The 24,866-nt window shown below is 43.4% G+C and overlaps 1 protein-coding gene across 1 annotated transcript in view; it reads left to right on the top strand.

Annotated features, from left to right (window-relative positions):
• Positions 1-7,671: 7,671 nt before the first annotated feature.
• Positions 7,672-24,866, top strand: part of LOC124132903 (nuclear receptor subfamily 1 group D member 2-like) — a 71,739-nt gene continuing 54,544 nt past the window's right edge. The window contains exon 1 of the mRNA XM_046497063.2: positions 7,672-7,779. The gene's annotated coding sequence lies outside the window, so the exon portion shown is untranslated. The remainder of the gene's footprint in view (positions 7,780-24,866) is intronic.

Below are 24,866 nucleotides of genomic sequence, written 5' to 3'. Positions count from 1 at the left end.
ATTTCTTGAAGGTACATCATACCATTAATTTCTTGAAGGTACACCGTGCATTTAATTTCTTGAAGGTACATCATGTCTTTAATTTCTTGAAGGTAAATCATGCCTTTACTTTCTTGAAGGTTCGTCAAGCCTTTACTTTCTTGAAGGTACATCACGCCTTTAATTTCTTGAAGGTAGATCATGCCTTTAATTTCTTGAAGGTACATCATGCCTTTACTTTCTTGAAGGTACGTCAAGCCTTTACTTTCTTGAAGGTACATCACGCCTTTACTTTCTTGAAGGTAGATCATACCTTTGAATTCTTGAAGGTACATCATGCCTTTAGTTCTTGAAGGTACATCATGCCTTTAATTTTTTTGTAGGTACATCATGCCATTAATTTCTTGAAGGTACATCGTGCCTTTAATTGGCGAGAGAAATTCAGCCTTTAGTGCATGAAGAAAAATATTTCCTTTAATTCGCGACGGAAAATCATGCCAAGTGTCCCAAGGGTAACTGCGTTCCATATGGAACGGTAGGTTGAATGTACTTCATTCATACGATGCCGTAAACCGGTCGGTGTGAACTGAATATTGATAGCAACACTTAACAAGGAAAATGTTCATTCAGCCATTGCGGGGAAAAAAGCTGCAAGATTGGTTATGCGGGGTCAACTAATTATACATGTAGGCCATTAAATGTTTTGCTAGTGCTTCTTTATACTGCATAATATATTGACACAGACATGATGCAGGCACGATGCAGACGAACAGGCGCATTAAAGTCTGGCGACATCAAAAAGACCAGGCAAATGTCACGGCATTTATCAGTTTTTACTTTTGCTATGGCAGGTTATGCATTTTGCATATATTTAAAATAGAAACGAGAAATAGAAATACATAGAATTGGGGTTTGATGTCATGCAGTTTACTGTTATTTAATTTTTTTTAATAATAATAAACCTGAATATCGTTCCGGACTCCAGACAAGATACAATCCAACTCATCCACGTTTACCAACCTGGAGGTTGAGTGTTATTATTATTATAATTTACAGATTAAAATAAAGAGGTTTTGGGTGATCCTGGCACAGTCAGGATGGTTAGGCTCATCATCAGTTCAGGTCCCTTGGCCCCTATACTCGCAGCCCAGACAGCGAATGAGACTTCTCCCAGGAAGCGCTGCCTTGTCAAACCCACCCAGAACTGTTCGGAGAATGTTAAGACTCCCCAACACTGCATCCTTCTGCATTACCTAAATTGTCAGAAGGGCTGTATTCTTGGTAGCAAACACAGGTACTCTCCCAATGTCAGTTAACAGATTGGGAGGTACCAAACCTAAGGCACCAAGAACAATGGCGTGTCATTTCGAAAGCGAGGTCTGCATATTTGCCATGTTTTTCCTGAATCTTGTCAATCACATTAGTGTCAAAAGGGACAGAAAATTCGACGATATAAAATGATTTCATTTGATTTATCAAAAAGGACAAGAGCAAGTTTGCTGGCCTGCATATGTCTGAGGCTTTATACGGGCCTATTCCAAAGAATTTTGTATTTATCATTTACCATGACGCCCTCTTCATATGGATCTCTGTGTCAAAACCACAAGCATTGCGAAGACGGTAATAAAATGATCGAGCCACTCCATCATGTCACTTAAGATACTGTGTTTGTGCCAAAGCTCGGCAACCATTGACAATGTGTTGGACAGTCTCATTAAATTAATTACATAATCTACATTTCATATTTACATTTTGATGCAAAATCACACATTGACGGTTTTGAATTGGAAATGAATGGTCCTGAGCAGCAACAGAAAGCCTCCTGTTTCACTTTTCAGGCCATCCGACTTCATCCTAACGAAGGACTCTGCAGGGTTGCTGATCCTCTCAACACACTGCACATAAACTCGATGCAGTGGTCGTTAGATAGCCTCTCCTTGACAAACTGAGCCTTGGCCGATTTGATATGGCACTTCGCTTGGTTGTCACTCATTTCTTTAATGTCTAGAAGTACAGAACCACGCACGTCGCTTTATAAGTGCAATAATCATAAATGCGATGTTCAACCCCATATCATCTGACCTCAGGTATGTTACAATGTAGAATTACACTTTTGTTTTGTTGACTCTCTGTGATGCTGTGATCCTATCAATCTAGTTAATGGGTCAAAATGACCAATTGTCTCATAATCGCTAGGGTTCCAATGGAATCTATAAAGTTACGAATAAGAGACGAACTGTGAAGAGCTTCCGTGAACTGACCCGTTGCTCAAAATAAATTGTCAGCAGCAATAATGTTTTGTATATGTTATTTCTATTACACGTGTATACGTCTGACTTGTTGTTAAAACCTTGATGGTCACCTTCAGAGAGTCTTGCATATAGAGCACTAGCTCTGAATTGTTATTCTCCTGTGGTCTAGTGGATCTGCATAGATGCGTCTCCCCGAAGAGCAGAAGGCCGGCGGTTCGATCCATGACGGAGTCATACCAAAATACATTAAAAAATGGTACTTGTTGTTTCCCTGCCTGGCGCTCTGCATCAAGGGAATTAAACAAGGACTGATCAGCTTGGAGTCTGCGGCATGGTATCTCAGTGGGATAGGACAAGAAAACCAACATTAGTCTGGACAGGTACAGTTAGACACACACACGCACGCACGCACGCACGCACGCACACCCACACACACCCCCCCACTTACACACCCCCACTCACTCTCCCCCCCCCCCACACACACGCACACACACACGCACAAACACACACACACACACTCACACCCACACCCACCAACCCACTTACACACCAACACTCACTCACTCTCCCTCCCCCCCCCCCCCCCCCCCACACGCACACACACACGCACGCACACACTCACCCACCCACCAACCCACTTACACACACACACAAACACACACACACACACACACGCGCGTTGTTCTCCTGCCCACAATGTACAAGCTGTTTAATCAGTTGTTTCCGGCTGGTGATAATACCATACTTAAACCGGACAGATGTTTGCGACTCAGAATGTGTGATATGTAAATATCTGAAGGCACCGTTCAATCTTTATGTTTAGCAAAGCAGGCCACGTTTACGAAGCTAGCAGGAATTTCCCCGCCTGTTTATGTTATATTCCAGCAATTTCATGACAGGAGACACAACACACGACTAGGAGTAGACCCCATGTTTTCGGAGTGACAAGCGAACGCTTTTCCTACTAGGCTACCCCACTATATATAAGGGCGTGCTGTGCCAATAGTGTTGTGCAGTTGGGAATTCGCCAAATCAACAGAGTGAGTGAGTATGGTTTTACGCCGCTTTTAGCAATATTCCAGCAATATCACGGCGGGGGACACCAGGAATGGGCTTCAGACATTGTACCCATGTCGGGAATCGAACCCGGGTCTTCGGCGTGACGAGCGAACGCTTTAACCACTAGGCTACCCGACCGCCCCTCCAAATAAACAGAGTGAGTGAGTGAGTTTGGTTTTACGCCGCTTTTAGCAATATTCCAGCAATATCACGGCGGGGGACACCAGAAATGGGCTTCACACATTGTACCCATGTCGGGAATCGAACCCGGGTCCTCGGCGTGACGAGCGAACGCTTTAACCACTAGGCTATCCGACCGCCCCTCCAAATAAACAGAACAATCTCCCATTGCTATTTTACATGTTTATACTTATGTTAACGTTTTGTATTTGGCATATATATTTCAGGACAGAAATGTCGCGTTCACATAACATTTGTGTTCATAAAAAACGATTAATGTTTTTTCTTGCAGATATGACGGAGGGAGGGTAGTCAAGAGGTCAACGCGTTAGCTCGTCACGCCGAAGATCCGGGTTCATTTCCTCACGTGGGTACTATGTGTGTCTCCCGACGTCATATTGGTAGACTATTGTTAAAAGCGGAGCAAAACCTAATTCACTCACTCACTCTCTTTTATTGGTTTGTGACCTAAGTGGTAATTTGGATGGCTGGTACTTTCATTTTGCATTTACTGCCCAACACGAACTGACGTTTACCGACACATATTAAATCACTTCACCGCCAGTTAGAAGCAATGCATTAGAGTGTCATCGTCTGAAAGACACATCATCAAAGATTTGTAACGTTCAGTATCTGATGAAAAGTGAATTAAATATCATTTTACGACATTTCGCGAACTCTTTTCGGATAATGTGAATGAGACTAGCGCCGCAAAGTTCTTTCTAGTTAATTGTCAGATGCAAATTTCTGAAAAAGGAAAATCGTGCATGAATTGTGGCCATTAACGGTCCAATTATGCAGAGACAAAGAATATTAACTTTCCTTTCTGGGGTATAAAATTAATAATTTGCATATATCCACACAGGACACCAAATAATTCATGGTGTCTCAGTCATTTTTTTAGATTTCCAGCTGAGGTTCATCGACCGCTGAGACAGTACGGAGAGTTGTCTGAAAAAGTGTTTTGCAAAAGAATGGCGATATTTTTTTATTTGACTGATTTACCTAAACTGTGCACATAATACTGCCATAGATCTGAACGACAATATGATATATGAAATGGATCTACATACCTGTGTATAACGGTACACGTTCGATACAAAAAATAATTGCTGTATGTGGCGGAAATTGATTTTTTTCTATGACGTCACTGGAGATGTGTTCACACCTACGGATAAAGGTAAAAAAAGACCGAACTCGTCTGTGTATAGAAGTAGGCGATATTAACCAGCTGGCCAGGTGGCGCTCCGGCGTTCATCACGACCAGATATATTTCGTCGTGTTGTGTTTACCAGCAACCAAACAGTTCTGACACAAACCCACATACATTTAAGTGAGTGAGTGAGTGAGTATGGTTTTACACCGCTTTTAGCAATATTCCAGCAATATCACGGCGGGGCACACCAGAAATGGGCTTCACACATATACCCATGTCAGGAACCGAACCCGGGTCTTCGGCGTGACGAGCGAACGCTTTAACCACTAGGCTACCCGTCCGCCCAGTTTAAGTATCATACGAAATGATGGAATGACACTACACGAATAATAAACAATATGACGAAATGTCTTATCACCAAATGTAATGAATTACAAAACACTGGCGTTCTGATTGACTTGTGTCTTTACTGGCGCCTTAGAGAAATCACATTCTGATATTAATTATTTAACATTTCTCCAAAGTTGGTACACACTAAAGTAACGCTCGATTTTGTAGAACACATTTTGAAGATTTTTTGACACATCCATTATTTTTTGCAAAGTTAAAAAAAAATTGGGAATAGGTTTTTAATCAAATAGATTTTCTCTACATGTAACTCACCTCAATTATTGAGAAATATTTTGAAATTGAAATTTCGTGACTTAAACAACCCCCCTTATCTTATAGTAACAAATTTAAACAAGAACACAAAATCTCCGCTGTATCCATCATATTTAAATCGGAGTAGAAGGATGCAAATATATGGGTTTGCACATAGATTCTGACATGCTAATGCTAAAGGCTGTTTCGTCATATTTGGTTTATATTTACGGGAGATAGAGCCATTAAAATGTGAAGCAATTGGGTTAGTTCTGACCTAAGTAATATACATACAGAGAATAATGCATGAGATATTTACTGTCCTTATTATACTGACGTTGTAATTTTAGCCAAACTCAGAGACAACCTGCAAAAACTGCCACAGCAAAGACGTAAACATGGGTGTTGTCTCCATTCACAGCTTTATTATGAAGTTAATTTACATAATCGGGGAAATGTTTAAGATCCTCCTGTATACCATACTTACAGAAAATATAGTGTAAAGTAGGCAAACATTAACGACATGCAGTTGAGTTTTCCAATATGGCTGCTGATATTCGATTTTCTGCAAGTAATAGTTCGAGGTTTCATAATACATAAACTAAAAATTCTTTTCATTTGAAGCGTTTCGATCGTTATTCGTGCGTACTATGGTACACATATTAAGAGAAGATATCAAGTGTTCAGTTAGTCTGCAGATATGGATCACTATTGATCACTGCTACCTTGCCAACATGTGACAAGCTTCGCCATTCTCAAAGATCTTCGTCCTTGGTAATTAATATACATTGTCAACGCCAGAGAATGTCCAGCCAGTGCAACTATCTGTGCGTTGAAGGCATAATAGTGCGTAAAAGTGCGTTAAAGCCAAAATAGTGATGAAAATTACATGAATGAATCAATGACATATATTCAGTGGTATGTTTGGAGAAGAAACACAAGCACGCGATGGTGGCCGATTCCTTATGTTCGCAAATTCTGAAATACACAATTCACAAATACACGTAGTAGAATATCACACTTTTCATAAATTTTATGATCAAATACTTAAAGGTAATAGTTTGAAGTACCCTAATGTATTTGATTGGGTGGGTAAATATGAATAGCTTTGAAGAGTGTTCATCATGTTTGTAGCTGTAAACAGCTGTAAGCTGAATATATGCTTATAACGAACTACGGTTATTGCGAACTAAAATTAGTTGTCCCTTTGAGTTCGTTATAACCGTAGTTTACTGTAATGCCTTCTGCAACTAGTTTTTTCAAATGTGACTGCAACCACCCCCGCTGTTGAGGCAATGAGGAATGCAATAGTGTACTTTTATGTAGGGTTCTAAGTTGAGATATGTTGCATATTCGTGGGTACATTTGTATGAGTGAGTGGGGTTTAACGCCGCTATGAACAATATTCCAGGTATAGATATCACGGCGTGGCAGGTGGATGTGGGAGCAAAGCCCGAAGTACTGCAGGTCTTAGATGTTTACCACTTTGGTGAAACTCAACAACACCGGTAAGATGCTGACAAACCTTGAAACATAATCGGGACGAACCGGGATTCGAACTGACAATCTGAGGTTTCTGGCGTAACCAAGGGACGCCACTCTGCACCGTGAATTGCCGCGCCTTAGATGACAGGGCCACCCATTCCCCTATCATGTCTGTTACATATGAAGTAAGTGAGTGAGTGAGTATGGTTTTACGCCGCTTTTAGCAACATTCCAGCAATATCACGGCGGGGGACACCAGAAATGGGCTTCACACATTGTACCCATGTCGGGAATCGAACCCGGGTCTTCGGCGCGACGAGCTAACGCTTTAACCACTAGGCTACCTGACCGCCCCTATTACATATGAAGCTTGCCTTACAAAACGTGTATAATTATATTCCCAGCAACTGCATTATTTTGCAAGTCATATTTAATTTTATTCGTAACTGTCTGAGAATCCATACTGATATGCATATTACATTTCACTTGCCAATATTTACAAAGCCAATAACTTGTCTTACTTTACTAAAAACAAACAGTAAACTACGTTTATAACGAACACGCTTATAACGAACTGACCGATATAACGAACTTATTTTTTAGTCCCGGCCATTTGTTGTATAAATGCGTTTAACGAACTACGGTTATTACGAACTAAAATTAGTGCTCCTTTTGTGTTCGTTATAACAGTAGTTTACTGTAGATGAGTAAAAGCCAAAAATACTCTTATTTGAAATCAGTTACCGTCCTATTAGAAAATAGCCCGAGAAGACTCGATCGACACTCATTATGTACAATTTATTTACCCGACACCTCCAAATAGAAACAGCATAAAATATATATGCATTGTCCCCGTGTATAAACGACAGTACAACGAAGACAACGTATTGAATCGGGTCTATACGACACAACACTATAGGAAATATCATGCAGGTGCTATTTTTAGTGAGCTTAGGTAAACAGCGGACTAGGGTTAGCTCAACCTGATAACACACATTGAGTAGAAGGGAGCGGGAGTCTAATCAGGTCAGTTGACAGGCTTATTCTCTATCATTTCTTACAGATTGACTGTCATTGTGCTATGTAATACCCACTAGTACTGCTACCCCGTACAGTCCCCCATCTCACCGATGGAACGAAGTGTACGGGACGGTATGGATGGTTGATGAAGTGGGTTGGCCTTATGTCGAAATCATGTGACATCTCTGTCTCTCGCCGTGGGTTTCTAGGTCAGGAGGGCGGCCGCAAGGAGAGGTTCTCGCTGCCTCTCTGTTCTGTTTACGGCCGTGACAAGCACATTCTTTTAAATGTGATGTGGCATTAGAGACGGTGTATTTCACGGCGTTTTATTATCCATCACGACTGAACGCAACCGACACGTATTAAACACCATATGCCAAGATTATGCGACAGTTATCGAGCATGTTGTGCCAGCAAGGACACGGGATTGCCATACTTTCTTATATACTTATCTATTTGATAACGGATTACACAATAATACCGTTTAGTGTCATGCACGTTAACGCGACTATACCCTTTGAGATCTAAAACAATTAGTATAATTATTCGACGTTTATTTAAGACAATTAATCTATGTTCGTGCGTGTGTTTACTTGAGTATTTAGTTCATTTTCTTCTTAAGCTACACATTGATTTGGACGTACTAAAGTCCATTTTGGTCAGTGGTATTAGTTTGCAAACCTATTCTTATTTAATATAGTAGCAATTTTATATGTGGGTCAATATTGCTAGGAGATGGAACAAAAAATATTGAATCATTAAGACTAATTCATGTTTATATCGGAATCGTACAATGGACTCTGCTTTAAATAGAAATTTCTTATGATTGGAGAATGGGGTTTGTTGCGTTTATTTAGCAGTTGTAGAATTTGTCAGCAGAGATCCCAAATTTGCTGTTTTGAAAACAAATCGTATTCACATGTCTTCTAGTTCAATAGAAATGTTCCATACCGTTTTTTGAATGTGTCGACCTTAAGTGACATGTTTCGATGTTTTCAACACTTTATCTAAATAAAAATATCTTCCTCCATAATAAGGGCTTTCATACCAACCATGTCATTAATACTAAACTAATATAACACCCCTTTCCTCCACCATAGCACCCCTTTCCTCCACCATAGCACCCCTTTCCACCCACCATAGCACCCCTTTCCTCCCACCATAGTAACCCTACCCATCCACCATAGCACCCCTTTTCTCCCACCTTAGCACCCCTTTCCTCCCTCCATAGTAACCCTACCCATCCACCATAGCACCCCTTTCCTCCCACCTTAGCACCCCTTTCCTCCCACCATAGTAACCCTACCCATCCTTCATAGCACCCCTTTCCTCCCAGCTTAGCACCCCTTTCCACCCACCTTAGCACCCTTTTCCTCCCTCCATAGTAACCCTACCCATCCACCATAGCACCCCTTTCCTCCACCATAGCACCCCTTTCCTCCACCATAGCACCCCTTTCCTCCACCATAGCACCCCTTTCCTCCCACCATAGCACCCCTTTCCATCCACCATAGCACCCCTTTCCTCCCACCATAGCACCCCTTTCCTCCACCATAGCACCCCTTTCCTCCCACCATAGCACCCCTTTCCACCAACCATAGCACCCCTTTCCTCCCACCATAGCACCCCTTTCCTCCCACCATAGCACCCCTTTCCACCAACCATAGCACCCCTTTCCTCCCACCATAGCACCCCTTTCCTCCCACCATAGCACCCCTTTCTTCCCACCATAGCACCCCTTTCCACCAACCATAGCACCCCTTTCCTCCCACCATAGCACCCCTTTCCTCCCACCATAGCACCCCTTTCCTCCCACCATAGTACCCCTTTCAACCCACCATACAACCCCTTTCCTCCCACCATACAACCCCTTTCCTCCCACCATAGCACCCCTTTCCTCCCACCGTAGCACCCCTTTCCTCCAACCATAGCACCCCTTTCCACCCACCATACAACCCCTTTCCTCCCACCATAGCACCCCTTTCCTCCCACCATAGCACCCCTTTCCTCCCACACTACAACCCCTTTCCTCCCACCTTAGCACCCCTTTCCACCAACCATAGCACCCCTTTCCACCCACCATAGCACCCCTTTCCACCAACCATAGCACCCCTTTCCACCCACCATACAACCCCTTTCCTCCCACCATAGCACCCCTTTCCTCCCACCATACAACCCCTTTCCTCCCACCATAGCACCCCTTTCCTCCAACCATAGCACCCCTTTCCTCCCACCATAGCACCCCTTTCCTCCCACAATAAAAACGCTTTCCACCACCATAGCAACCCTTTCCACCCACCATAGTAACCCTACAAATCCTACCCAGTAACCCTGCCCATCCAGCGTAGTAACCCTACCCATCCCCTATAGTAACCCTACCCATCCCCGATAGCAACCCTACCCATCCATCATAGTAACCCTACCCATCCGCCAAAGTAACCCTACCAATTCACCATAGTAACTATACCCATTAACCATAGTAACCCTACCTATCCGCAAAAGTAACCCTACCCATCCACCATAGTAACCCTACCCATCCACCATAGTAACCCTACCCATCCACAACCCTATCCATCCACCATAGTAACCCTACCCATCCACGAAAGTAACCCAACCCATCCACCACAACCCTACCCATCTACCACAACCCTACCCATCCACCATAGTAACCCTACCATTCCACCATAGTAACCCTACCCATCCACCACAACCCTACCCATCCACCACAACCCTACCCATCCAACACAACCCTACCCATCCACAACCCTACCCATCCACCATAGTAACCCTACCCATCCACCATAGTAACCCAACCCATCCACCACAACCCTACCCATCTACAACCCTACCCATCCACCATAGTAACCCTACCCATCCACCATAGTAACCCTACCCATCCACCATAGTAACCCAACCCATCCACCATAGTAACCCTATCCATCCACCATAGTAACCCTACCCATCCACCATAGTAACCCTACCCATCAACCGCAACCCTACCCATCTACAACCCTACCCATCCACCATAGTAACCCTACCCATCAACCGCAACCCTACCCATCTACAACCCTACCCATCCACCATAGTAACCCTACCCATCCACCATAGTAACCCTACCCATCCAACACAACCCTACCCATCCACCATAGTAACCCTACCCATCCACCATAGTAACCCAAACCATCCACCACAACCCTACCCATCTACCACAACCCTACCCATCCACCATAGTAACCCTACCCATTCACCATACAACCCCTTTCCTCCCACCATAGCACCCCTTTCCTCCCACCTTAGCACCCTTTTCCTCGCGCCATAGTAACCCTACCCATCCACCATAGCCCCCATTTCCTCCCACCATAGTACCCCTTTCCTCCCACCTTAGCACCCCTTTCCTCCCACCATAGTAACCCTACCCATCCACCATAGCACCCCTTTCCTCCCACCTTAGCACCCCTTTCTTCCCACCATAGCACCCCTTTCCTCCCACCATAGCACCCCTTTCCTCCCACCATAGCACCCCTTTCCTCCCACCATAGCACCCCTTTCCTCCCACAAAAAAAACGCTTTCCACCACCATAGCAACCCTTTCCACCCACCATAGTAACCCTACAAATCCTACCCAGTTACCCTGCCCATCCAGCGTAGTAACCCTACCCATCCCCTATAGTAACCCTACCCATCCCCGATAGCAACCCTACCCATCCATCATAGTAACCCTACCCATCCGCCAAAGTAACCCTACCAATTCACCATAGTAACTATACCCATTAACCATAGTAACCCTACCTATCCGCAAAAAGGAACCCTAACCATCCACCATAGTTACCCAACCCATCCACCATAGTAACCCTATCCATCCAACACAACCCTACCCATCCATCATAGTAACCCTACCCATCCACCATAGTAACCCAACCCATCCACCACAACCCTATCCATCCACCATAGTAACCCTACCCATCCACGAAAGTAACCCTACCCATCCACCACAACCCTACCCATCCAACACAACCCTACCCATCCACCACAACCCTCCCCATCCCATTCCTCCCACCTTAGCACCCCTTTCTTCCCACCATAGCACCCCTTTCCTCCCACCATAGCACCCCTTTCCTCCCACCATAGCACCCCTTTCCTCCCACCATAGCACCCCTTTCCTCCCACAAAAAAACGCTTTCCACCACCATAGCAACCCTTTCCACCCACCATAGTAACCCTACAAATCCTACCCAGTTACCCTGCCCATCCAGCGTAGTAACCCTACCCATCCCCTATAGTAACCCTACCCATCCCCGATAGCAACCCTACCCATCCATCATAGTAACCCTACCCATCCGCCAAAGTAACCCTACCAATTCACCATAGTAACTATACCCATTAACCATAGTAACCCTACCTATCCGCAAAAAGGAACCCTAACCATCCACCATAGTTACCCAACCCATCCACCATAGTAACCCTATCCATCCAACACAACCCTACCCATCCATCATAGTAACCCTACCCATCCACCATAGTAACCCAACCCATCCACCACAACCCTATCCATCCACCATAGTAACCCTACCCATCCACGAAAGTAACCCTACCCATCCACAACCCTACCCATCCAACACAACCCTACCCATCCACCACAACCCTCCCCATCCAACACAACCCTACCCATCCACAACCCTACCCATCCACCATAGTAACCCTACCCATCCACCATAGTAACCCAACCCATCCACCACAACCCTACCCATCTACAACCCTACCCATCCACCATAGTAACCCTACCCATCCACCATAATAACCCTACCCATCCACCATAGTAACCCTACCCATCAACCATAGTAACCCAACCCATCCACCATAGTAACCCTATCCATCCAACACAACCCTACCCATCCATCATAGTAACCCTACCCATCCACCATAGTAACCCAACCCATCCACCACAACCCTACCCATCCACCATAGTAACCCTACCCATCCACCATAGTAACCCTACCCATCTACCACAACCCTACCCATCCACCATAGTAACCCTACCCATCCACCATAGTAACCCTACCCATCCACCACAACCCTACCCATCCACCATAGTAACCCTACCCATCCACCATAGTAACCCTACCCATCTACCACAACCCTACCCATCTACCACAACCCTACCCATCCACCATAGTAACCCTACCCATCCACCATAGTAACCCTACACATTCACCATGTTACCCTAACCATCCACCATAGTAACCCTACCCATCCATCATAGTAACCCTACACATTCACCATAGTAACCCTACCCATCCACCATAGTAACCCTACCCATCCACCATAGTAACCCTACACATTCACCATAGTAACCCTACACATCCACCATAGTAACTCTACCCATACACCATAGTAACACTACCCATACACCATAGTAACCATACCCATACACCATAGTAACCCTACCCATACACCATAGTAACCCTACACATCCACCATAGTAACTCTACCCATACACCATAGTAACCCTACACATCCACCATAGTAACTCTACCCATACACCATAGTAACCCTACCCATCCACCATAGTAACCCTACCCATCCAGCACAGTAACCCTACCCATACACCATAGTAACCCTACACATCCACAATAGTAACCCTACACATCCACAATAGTAACCCTACACATTCACCATAGTAACCCTACCCATACACCATAGTAACCCTACCCATACACCATAGTAACCCTACACATCCACCATAGTAACCCTACACATCCACCATAGTAACCCTACCCATCAACCACAACCCTACCCATCCGCCATAGTAACCCAACCCATCCACCACAGTAACCCTACGAAGCCACCATAGTAACCATGTTTATTACCAACGTGGTGAAGATACAGGTGGTAAGTACTTAATCCGTACGACACACGTGTGACGTACAAGGTTGACCTCGTTTTATACGTTTTGATTTCTATAACCGTGACCTCTGTCACACCGGGACTACTTTTTTCATTCATAAAAGAATCGCGAGACGTCATTTATTTTGCATCTACAAGGCAATCAAGAGAGCGAGAGATATTTACAAACACTTAAACCAAACAAGATAGTCACATGCATCAAATTCGGTTTGCATTCTACATACGTTATGCATAGAGCTTATTATACAATCGAGTTGTATCCATTTACAATGTACGACTACCGATCAATAGATCGAGGGCCCCCCATGAGCCTGACGCACCCGACCACTTTCGCAACTTTCAATTGCAATCATAGCAACCCTACCCATACACCATAGTAACCCTACCCATCCACCACTGTACCCCTACCAATCCACCATGGTAACCCTACCCATCCACCATAGTAACCCTACCCATCCACCACTGTACACCTACCCATCCACCATAGTAACCCTACCCATCCGCCATAGTAACCCTACCCATCCAACCCTTCCACCCTCACCAGGCGCACCGGGCGTGTTAATAGTTAGTGTGTATAAAAGGCAATCACCAGATTTCAAATGAAACGAAATGAGATAGGAATACACCAAAGATGAAAGTGTATGAGTATTATTATTACTGAGTGTTGTGTACGCACGGAGATGGTTAATCGCAAGCGCGGAGCCAGGATTATTAAAAGGGTGGATGTGGATTCCCTGCACCCGTCTGGATCCGTCTACTGTTAATCGTATGTCTAAATGGCCACATGCCCCCCTGTATGGCGTGATGTTCAAACTTATTTTGCGAAATGGACGGACTGACTGACTGACTGAGTATGGTTTTTACGCCGCTTTTAGCAATATTCCAGCAATATCACGGCGGGGGAACCAGAAATGGGCTTCACACTTTGTACCCATGTCGGGAATCGAACCCGGGTCTTCGGCGTGACGAGCGAACGCTTTAACCACTAGGCTACCCAACCGCCCCACGAAATGGACGGAACAGTGTTCCACTGTATTCATGTAATACACATAAAGCTGTCAGAGTTTATTTCATATATGCATCATTTGTGCATGGAAGGTATCCACTGCTTGATTTATGCCAGGGAACGGCATATTTAAATTAGAGAGCGGCAAGACGACCGCAAAAACATTTAAGAACAGACAGTCACTACTTGTACTTTGGTCCAAGCGAATCTCGACAAACTCCTCTCATTTGTGTTTCCGACACAAATGTTTTCAATAAAGTCATCTCCCCGAAGCCAAGTGTGGACAGCGATGCTTGTACAAAGGCCTGCCGGCTTAAGACATTAGTTGGTACACGACGTTCGTGTATCCAAGGCAGCATAAACTAAATATATCGTTTTGTGGGATTGTCGGGCGTTTCACAAATACTGTGCGTGATCCACACGTTGTTCCGAGTGCAAGTGGCGTTACCCACTTTCGCGTAAAACATATGCTTCATTGCTTCATTTTGCAGATAAGATGATTTTGAACATTCGAATTACTGTGAATTAGTTAGAAAATAACAAATCAGCAATGAGTAATAAAAACTGTAAATATCTACACAGATACTTTGTTTGATACTTGTAAACTTATTCTATTTCGCGAAGACGATGATCATGATACGAGAATGTCTGTTAGTGTTGTATGAGTGGGGAGGATACGAGAATGTCTGTTAGTGGTGTATGAGTGGGGAGGATACGAGAATGTCTGTTAGTGGTGTATGAGCGGGGAGCATACGAGAATGTCTGTTAGTGGTGTATGAGTGGGGAGGATACGAGAATGTCTGTTAGTGGTGTATGATCGGGGAGGATACGAGAAAGTCTATTAGTGGTGTATGAGTGGGGAGGATACGAGAATGTCTGTTAGTGGTGTATGATCGGGGAGGATACGAGAATGTCTGTTAGTGGTGTATGAGCGGGGAGGATACAAGAAAGTCTATTAGTGGTGTATGAGTGGGGAGGATACGAGAATGTCTGTTAGTGGTGTATGATCGGGGAGGATACGAGAATGTCTGTTAGTGGTGTATGATCGGGGAGGATACGAGAATGTCTGTTAGTGGTGTATGATCGGGGAGGATACGAGAATGTCTGTTAGTTGTGTATGATCGGGGAGGATACGAGAATGTCTGTTAGTGGTGTATGATCGGGGAGGATACGAGAATGTCTGTTAGTGGTGTATGAGCGGGGAGGATACGAGAATGTCTGTTAGTGGTGTATGAGCGGGGAGGATACGAGAATGTCTGTTAGTGGTGTATGAGCGGGGAGGATACGAGAATGTCTGTTAGTGGTGTATGTGTGGGGAGGATACGAGAATGTTTGTTAGTGGTGTATGATCGGGGAGGATACGAGAATGTCTGTTAGTGGTGTATGAGCGGGGAGGATACGAGAATGTCTGTTAGTGGTGTATGTGTGGGGAGGATACGAGAATGTTTGTTAGTGGTGTATGATCGGGGAGGATACGAGAATGTTTGTTAGTGGTGTATGATCGGGGAGGATACGAGAATGTCTGTTAGTGGTGTATGATCGGGGAGGATACGAGAATGTCTGTTAGTGGTGTATGAGCGGGGAGGATACGAGAATGTCTGTTAGTGGTGTATGATCGGGGAGGATACGAGAATGTCTGTTAGTGGTGTATGATCGGGGAGGATACGAGAATGTCTGTTAGTGGTGTATGATCGGGGAGGATACGAGAATGTTTGTTAGTGGTGTATGAGCGGGGAGTATACGAGAATGTTTGTTAGTGGTGTATGATCGGGGAGGATACGAGAATGTCTGTTAGTGGTGTATGATCGGGGAGGATACGAGAATGTCTGTAAGTGGTGTATGAGCGGGGAGTATACGAGAATGTTTGTTAGTGGTGTATGATCGGGGAGGATACGAGAATGTCTGTTAGTGGTGTATGAGCGGGAAGGATAGGAGAATGTCTGTTAGTGGTGTATGATCGGGGAGGATACGAGAATGTCTGTTAGTGGTGTATGATCGGGGAGGATACGAGAATGTCTGTTAGTGGTGTATGATCGGGGAGGATACGAGAATGTTTGTTAGTGGTGTATGATCGGGGAGGATACGAGAATGTCTGTTAGTGGTGTATGATCGGGGAGGATACGAGAATGTCTGTTTGTGGTGTATGATCGGGGAGGATACGAGAATGTTTGTTAGTGGTGTATGATCGGGGAGGATACGAGAATGTCTGTTAGTGGTGTATGATCGGGGAGGATACGAGAATGTCTGTTAGTGGTGTATGGGCGGGGAGGATACGAGAATGTCTGATAGTAGTGTATGATCGGGGAGGATACAAGAATGTTTGTTAGTGGTGTATGCGGGGAGGATACGAGAATGTCTGTTAGTGGTGTATGATCGGGGATGATACGAGAATGTCTGTTAGTGGTGTATGAGCGGGGAGGATACGAGAATGTCTGTTAGTGGTGTATGAGCGGGGAGGATACGAGAATGTCTAATAGTGCTGTATGAGCGGGGAGGATACGAGAATGTCTGTTAGTGGTGTATGATCGGGGAGGATACGAGAATGTCTGATAGTGGTGTATGATCGGGGAGGATACGAGGATGTCTAATAGTGGTGTATGCGGGGAGGATACGAGAATGTCTAATAGTGCTGTATCAGCGGGGAGAATACGAGAATGTCTATTAGTGTGGTATGAGCGGGGAGAATACGAGAATGTCTATTACCTATCACAAATTGTTGCAGGAATAAGTGATGGTTAAATAGACAATCAACTTTAACATTAATTAATAATTTAATATTTAAAATTGCAGTTAAATGAAAGACAAACTCGGTATATTTTTGGTCCCTTATTTTATGACAAACCACGCATAAGAGGAATTATACTTGAATTTAGAAATCTCTGAAATAAAATGTGATTATTGAACTTCTGTTAGAAAATAGATGTTTCCGTTTGGCGGTGTCGTATGGTCGAAGGGTCGGCGTTGTTTGAGTTGCAAACATGGTTGTGTGCACAATTAGGGTCAAGGACCTCGGTCTGAGTTTGACCACTGCTGATGTGGTATTCGCGATGGTCCGAGTTTCGCCCTCAGTGACGTGGGACAGGGGTAGGGTATTGGCCCTATGTCAACCTGCACTGGGAGGATATATATATATATATATATGTGTGTGTGTGTGTGTGTTTGTGTGTGTGTGTGTGTGTGTTTGTGTGTGTGTGTGTGTGTGTGTGTGTGTTTGTGTGTGTGTTTGTGTGTGTGTGTGTTTGTGTGTGTGTGTGTGTGTGTGTGTGTGTGTGTGTGTGTGTGTGTGTGTGTGTGTGTGTGAGACTCGGGAGGTGGCAAAAGTTCTGTGTTTTTTACGAGAATGTCTATTAGTGGTGTATGTTGGTTGAGTATACGAGAAAGTCTGTTAGTGGTGTATGACGGTGGAGTATACGAGAATGTCTATTAGTGGTGTATGTTGGTTGAGTATACGAGAAAGTCTGTTAGTGGTGTATGATGGTTGAGTATACGAGAATGTCTATTAGTGGTGTATGTTGGTTGAGTATACGAGAAAGTCTGTTAGTGGTGTATGATGGCTGAGTATACGAGAATGTCTATTAGTGGTGTATGACGGTGGAGTAAACGAGAAAGTCTATAAGTGGTGTATGATGGTTGAGTATACGAGAAAGTCTGTTAGTGGTGTATGATGGTTGAGTATACGAGAAAGTCTGTTAGTGGTGTATGATGGTTGAGTATACGAGAATGTCTATTAGTGGTGTATGTTGGTTGAGTATACGAGAAAGTCTGTTAGTGGTGTATGATGGTTGAGTATACGAGAATGTCTATTAGTGGTGTATGATGGTTGAGTATACGAGAATGTCTGTTAGTGATGTATGATGTTTGAGTATACGAGAATGTCTATTAGTGGTGTATGATGGTTGAGTATACGAGAATGTCTGTTAGTTGTATGACGGTGGAGTATACGAGAAAGTCTATAAGTGGTGTATGATGGTTGAGTATACGATAATGTCTGTTAGTGCTGTATGACGGTGGAATATACGAGAATGTCTGTTGGCGGTGTTTGATGGTTGAGTATACGAGAATGTCTGATAGTGGTTTATGACGAGGGAGTATACGAGAATGTCTGTTAGTGGTGTATAATGGTTGAGTATACGAGAATGTCTATTAGTGGTGTATGATGGTTGAGTATACGAGAATGTCTGTTAGTTGTATGACGGTGGAGTATACGAGAAAGTCTATAAGTGGTGTATGATGGTTGAGTATACGAGAATGTCTGTTAGTGGTGTATGACGGTGGAGTATACGAGAATGTCTGTTGGCGGTGTTTGATGGTTGAGTATACGAGAATGTCTGTTAGTGGTTTATGACGAGGGAGTATACGAGAATGTCTGTTAGTGTTGTATGACGGTGGAGTATATGAGAATGTCTGATAGTGGTGTATGACGGTGGAGTATACGAGAATGTCTGTTAGTGGTGTATGACGGTGGAGTATACGAGAATGTATGATAGTGGTTTATGACGAGGGAGTATACGAGAATGTCTGTTAGTGTTGTATGACGGTGGAGTATACGAGAATGTCTGATAGTGGTGTATGACGGGGGAGTATGCGAGAATGTCTGTTAGTGATGTATGACGGTGGAGTATACGAGAATGTCTGTTAGTGATGTATGACGGGGGAGTATACGAGAATGTATGTTAGTGGTGTATGACGGGGGAGTATACGAGAATGTCTGTTAGTGGTGTATGACGGTGGAGTATACGAGAACGTCTGTTAGTGGTGTATGATGGTTGAGTATACGAGACTGTCTGATAGTGGTGTATGATGGTGGAGTGAGTAAATGAGTTTGGTTTAACGCCGCTTTTAACAGTATTCCAGTTACATCGCGGCGTGTCAGCTTTATGTGGGAGGAAAGCCCGAAGTGGTGCAGGTCTCAGACGTTTACCACTTCGGTGAAACCCACGAGCACGGGTATGGTGCTGACAAACCTAGAAACATAATCGGGGCGAACCGGGATTCGAACCCACAATCACAGGTTTCTGGCGTGTCCAAGCGACGCAACTCTGCACAGCGAATCGCGGCGCCTAAGACGACTGGGCCACCCGTGCCCCCTTATGATGGTGGAATATACGAGAATGTCTGTTAGTGATGTATGACGAGGGAGAAAACGAGAATGTCTGTTAGTGGTTTATGATAGTGGAGTTTACGAGAATGTCTGTTAGTGGTGTATGAGTGGGGAGTATACGAGAATGTCTGATAGAGGTGTATGACGGTGGAGTATACGAGAATGTCTGTTAGTGGTTTATGATAGTGGAGTTTACGATAATGTCTGTTAGTGATGTATGAGTGGGGAGTATACGAGAATGTCTGTTAGTGGTGTATGACGGTGGAGTATACGAGAATGTCTGATAGCAGTGTATGACGGTGGAGTATATGAGAGTGTCTATTAGTGGTGTATTACGGTGGAGTATACGAGAATGTCTGATAGTGGTGTATGACGGTGGAGTATACGAGAATGTCTGTTAGTGATGTATGACGGGGGAGTATACGAGAATGTCTGTTGGTGATGTATGACGAGGGAGTATACGAGAATGTCTGTTAGTGATGTATGACGGTTTAGTATACGAGAATGTCTGTTAGTGAGGTATGACGGTGGAGTATACGAGAATGTTTGTTAGTGATGTATGACGGTTTAGTATACGAGAATGTCTGTTAGTGATGTATGACGGTGGAGTAAACGAGAATGTCCGATAGTGGTGTATGACGGTGGAGTATACGGGAATGTCTGTTAGTGATGTATGACGAGGGAGTATACGGGAATGTCTCTTAGTGATGTATGACGGGGGAGTATACGAGAATGTCTGATAGTGGTGTATGACGGTGGAGTATACGAGAATCTCTGTTTGTGATGTATGACGGGGGACTATACGAGAATGTCCGATAGTGGTGTATGACGGTGGAGTATACGGGAATGTCTGTTAGTGATGTATGACGAGGGAGTATACGGGAATGTCTCTTAGTGATGTATGACGGGGGAGTAAACGAGAATGTCTGATAGTGGTGTATGACGGTGGAGTATACGAGAATCTCTGTTTGTGATGTATGACGGGGGACTATACGAGAATGTCTGATAGTGGTGTATGACGGTGGAGTATACGAGAATGTCTGTTAGTGATGTATGACGAGGGAGTATAAGAGAATGTCTCTTAGTGATGTATGACGGGGGAGTATACGAGAATGTCTGATAGTGGTGTATGACGGTGGAGTATACGAGAATCTCTGTTAGTGATGTATGACAGTGGAGTATACGAGAATGTCTCTTAGTGATGTATGACGGTGGAGTTTAAGAGAATGTCTGTTAGTGATGTATGACGGTGGAGTATACGAGAATGTCTCTTAGTGATGTATGACGAGGGAGTATACGAGAATGTCTCTTAGTGATGTATGACGGTGGAGTTTAAGAGAATGTCTGTTAGTGGTGTATGACGGTGGAGTATACGAGAATGTCTGATAGTGGTGTATGACGGTGGAGTTTACGAGAATGTCTGTTAGTGATGTATGACGGTGGAGTATACGAGAATGTCTGTTAGTGGTGTATGACGGTGGAGTATACGAGAATGTCTGATAGTGGTGTATGACGGTGGAGTATACGAGAATGTGTATTTGCGATGCATGAGTAGAGAAGGATACATGGGTATCTGTAAGTGGTGTATGACAGGGTACGCGGCGAGATGTACGGGGATGCGAGAATTTCTATTTATGACGTATGCCAGGGTTTTGCTCAGGGTCTACGCTTTTCTGAAGCTTCTCCGTCAGTTTGTCCACTCTTCTCGGCACTGATTACAGAATGAACGCCCGCATAGCGATGTGTACATGTATGTCTGACGTTTTATCAGCTTCATTACAAACGTGGAGCTCTATTTGACCTCTAATAATAAAGCGGATGACGACCGATTAACAATTACAGTTATTGACACAACATTTATCTGCCTACGAAATGTCACTCTTACAAATGACACTAGCAGGTGGAGTGAGTGAGTGAGTTGAATTTAATGCCGCTTTTAGCATTATTCCAGTTATTTCACGGCGCGTCAGCTTGACGTGAGAGGAGAGCTCATAGTCCCAAGTCTCAGACGTTTACCACTATGGGGAAAACCCACGAGCATGGGTTTGGCGCTGATAAACCTAGAAACATAATCGTGGTAGGTAGGTGCGTGCGTGCGTGCGTGCGTGCGTGCGTGCGTGCGTGCGTGCGTGCGTGTATTGTATGTATGTATGTATGTATGTATGTATGTATGTATGTATGTATGTATGTATGTATGTATGTATGCATGCATGCATGCATGTATTGTATGTATGTATGTATGTATGTATGTATGTATGTATGTATGTATGTATGTATGTATGTATGTATGCATGTATTGTATGTATGTATGTATGTATGTATGTATGTATGTATGTATGTATGCATGCATGCATGCATGCATGCATGTATGTATGTATGTATGCATGCATGCATGCATGCATGTATTGTATGTATGTATGTATGTATGTATGCATGTATTGTATGCATGTATGTATGTATGTATGTATGTATGTATGTATGTATGTATGTATGTATGTATGTATGTATGTATGCATGTATTGTATGCATGTATGTATGTATGTATTGTATGTATGTATGTATGTATGTATGTATGTATGTATGTATGTATGTATGTATGTATGTATGTATGTATGCATGCATGCATGATTGTATGTATGTATGTATGTATGTATGTATGTATGTATGTATGTATGTATTGTATGTATGTATGTATGTATGTATTGTATGTATGTATGTATGTATGTATGTATGTATGTATGTATGTATGTATGTATGTATGTATGTATGTATGTATTGAATGTATGTATGTATGTATGTATTGTATGTATGTATGTATGTATGTATGTATTGTATGTATGTATGTATTGTATGTATGTATGTATGTATGTATGTATGTATGTATGTATGTATGTATGTATGTATGTATGTATGTATGTATGCATGCATGATTGTATGTATGTATGTATGTATGTATGTATGTATGTATGTATGTATGTATGTATGTATGTATGTAATCCTACCATGGACCCGAGTGTTACAAATCTGCTTGTCAGAACACTGGTATTATCAGCGAAAGCATGTTATCATTTAGAACTATCAAGGATATACCAAGCTGTCACCACGACTCACGTGCTTCGTCACAATATTGGAATTATCTATACAAGTGTGGCGTGTTTCACTGATAAGAATCTACGTCATCAACCACGACCATTTGCGCAACTCACCTGACCTTGAACAGCGTGATTACAAAGAGTGCATACCGTATTTAGTCATTCTACTTCCTGACTCTTGAAACAATGCACCGAGACCTGGTAATCTCCTGGTAATCCACGTCAACACGTAAACACTTAAGATTGCTCGAACTTCTCCACCGTCATTGTGACTCAGTACATGTGAGGTCACACTTTGATAAAGAAAAGCGCGAAATATCATGTTGTCTTTCATTCAACTATGACGTCATGCCAAAAATGCTGACGTCATGTTAATGCGATCACATTGATGGAACCAGCCCGTTATCGTCATGTAGAGTGGGGTACATGTGTCATTAGCAGACTGCACAGACGTGTACCAGATGAATGAGCTTCTGCACCTCGAGATGGAAACATGTGACAATTTATCATTATGAATTCAATTGTCAATACAACTGTTTCAGAAGCTGATTTTAACTCATCAATATCTCTCTACCGCTAAACAAACTTTAAGACATCCCATTACGGGTTACGTCAGAACACGACGGGTAGCATATTTGTTTGTTTGTTGTTTGACGCCACACTAAGTAAAATTCCAGCAATATGACGACGGATCGGATAATTAAGTGATTGACATCATGAACCCAGCAATAGAGATACGATGAAATGCGCTTCGTGAAGATCCGGGGTAGAATAGGCCTTCAGCAACCCATGCTTTCCGACTATGCATGTGTTTGGGGCCCAATTGCGTGGATCGATGTTCATGATGTCAATCACTGGATTGTTTGGTCTAGACTCGATTATTTACAGACCGCCGTCAGATAGCTGGAATATTGCTGAGTGCGGCGTTAAATAACAAAGAAAGAAAGAAACAAACGATGATATGCAACTAGGTCAGCGAGTATGACCACCCGGTCCCGTCAAGCGTCTCTTATGACAAGCATAGCTTGTTGAAGACCTATGGTACCCCGAATCTTCACGGTGGCGAATAGAGTGGTATTTGCGTTACAACGTTCCATCTGTGTGACGTCATAACATAACAAAGGTACCACGTCATCTTTTATGTCAAATATATTAACACTGTCATTAACAGACAAGTTAGGTATATCACGAACTGACACAATATCACCATCAAACATTAGTGAGTTAGTGAGTATGGTTTTACGCCGCTTTTAGCAATATTCCAGCAATATCACGGCGAGGGACACCAGAAATGGGCTTCAGACATTGTACCCATGTCGGGAATCGAACCCGGGTCTTCGGCGTGATGAGCGAGCGCTTTAACCACTAGGCTACCCGACCGCCCCTCTATCAAACATTAGTCGTGAACATAAAACTATTACCCTCTTGACCATGGTGAAACCACATTGTACTACCCTCGTCAGTGGGGGTCACGGGGTTGCCCAATCGTACGGGACGCTGCTATTCGCTGCGCAGAGTCACGTCCATTAGGTGTCCCGGGCAGAATCACGTTCATTAGGTGTCCCGGAATTGATTCAGACTCACTTTTATTCAGCATCCGGGTTCTCATTTGTTTCGCCAAAGTGGTAAACGTCTAAAACTTTCATCACTGAGGGGCTTCCTTCCACTTCAAGCTGACACGCTGTGATTTTATGGAAGTACTGTTCAAAGCGGCGTTAGACATTCTCAGTCACTTACATCTAAGTCTGCGCAACTCAGGCTGTCATTTAGTACCAGCAAATAAAGTTATCTTGTTCTCAAATATATATATATATATATATATATATATATATATATATATATATATATATATATATATATATATATTTGAGAACAAGATAACTTTATTTATTACCAGCAAATAAAGTTATCTTGTTCTCAAATATATATATATATACAACATAAAAACGTTAAAAACTCAATGAAGCCCTGAAAAATCCTTAAATCCTAG

This window comes from Haliotis rufescens, unplaced genomic scaffold (genome assembly GCF_023055435.1).
Source record: "Haliotis rufescens isolate VD_foot unplaced genomic scaffold, xgHalRufe1.0.p SCAF_18, whole genome shotgun sequence".
Lineage (NCBI taxonomy): Eukaryota > Metazoa > Mollusca > Gastropoda > Lepetellida > Haliotidae > Haliotis > Haliotis rufescens.
Note: the sequence above shows the minus strand (reverse complement) of the source record. Positions and strands in the feature narration are given on the sequence as shown.